Here is a 1,167-nt window from a genome sequence, read left to right on the forward strand (position 1 = left end):
ATTGCACAAACTATAGTTGTATTCCCTTCAATTTAGTAGATTAAGTGTTGATGTGATCGAAATGTTCAAGATATTAAGAGGAACTGATGTGGTAGATGGATAGAAACTATTTCCGCTCGTTGGGGTGTCTCGGACTTGGGGACATAGGCTCAACATTAGAATCAGACTTTCAGGAGTGAAGTTAGGAAACACTTCTACAAGCAAAGAGTTGGCGAAGTTTGGAACTCTCTTCCATAGACAGCAGTTGATGCGAGCTCAATTGTTAATTTCAAACCCGTGACTGATCGATTTTTGTTAACCAAAGATATTTGAGATATGGGACGAAGGCGGGTACAGGGATTTCGGTCACAACTCAGCCATGATCGTATTGAGTTGCAGAACAGGCTCGACGGACCAAATACCACAATCCTGTTCCGAAGTTCCTCATTGGTGCAGAATGCAAAACGATCTTGCATTGGCCGGGAATCGAACCCGGGTCTCCCGCGTGGCAGGCGAGAATTCTGCCCCTGAACCACCAATGCTGGCTTTTGTCGAAGTTACATGCTCCTATATGGAATGCTGTCTAAACGAACATGCCGTTTCCAGCTGCGATGGCCGTGTGGTTCAAGCGTTGGTCTCAAAACACCATTTGGGTTTTCCTGCCGAGGTTTGAATTCTGCTCGCAACCCCCAACTGTTTAAAGATCTCTTCAATGCTCAAATAGATTAATTGGAGTTAATTGACCGCATTTACCTCTCTCCCAGCATCAGAGATACTTTTAATTGAGCGTCCAATCTTCTCTTGCAAGATTTCAAGACCCGAGAAGGAATCTCTCCCAATCTGTAACTTAAATTCTGGTCGTTTGCAAAACCTGACATTTATACTCTTTATTTTCTTTGCATGCATCTCTCTATCTTTCCCTGTCTCTGTCTCTTCTCTCTCTGTTGTGCCCGACGGGCTTCTCAGGCTTCCTTGAACGGCGAAGGCTGATCTCACCTGCAACACCAGCAGAGAAAGGTAAAAAAATGGCACTGAGACGGTTGGAAAAGTAAAGGTGCAACCCAGCTGCTGCAGCTAATGTCTACACACTTATGTCTCTTCACTCTCACACTGAAACAAAGCATCAATTTGATTAAAGTATACTTCTGGTCGAGTGTATATTATCGCGATGCCGAGACAGACGGCAAT

The 1,167-nt window shown here is 44.4% G+C and overlaps 1 non-coding gene across 1 annotated transcript; it reads right to left on the reverse strand.

Moving 5' to 3' along the window:
• Positions 1-450: 450 nt before the first annotated feature.
• On the reverse strand, positions 451-521 carry trnag-gcc (transfer RNA glycine (anticodon GCC)). Its single transcript has one exon. It is a non-coding gene; the product is annotated as a tRNA-Gly (tRNA).
• Between the last annotated feature and the right edge of the window lie 646 nt (positions 522-1,167).

This window comes from Heptranchias perlo, chromosome 20, assembly GCF_035084215.1.
Source record: "Heptranchias perlo isolate sHepPer1 chromosome 20, sHepPer1.hap1, whole genome shotgun sequence".
In the NCBI taxonomy this organism is placed as follows: Eukaryota; Metazoa; Chordata; class Chondrichthyes; order Hexanchiformes; family Hexanchidae; genus Heptranchias; species Heptranchias perlo.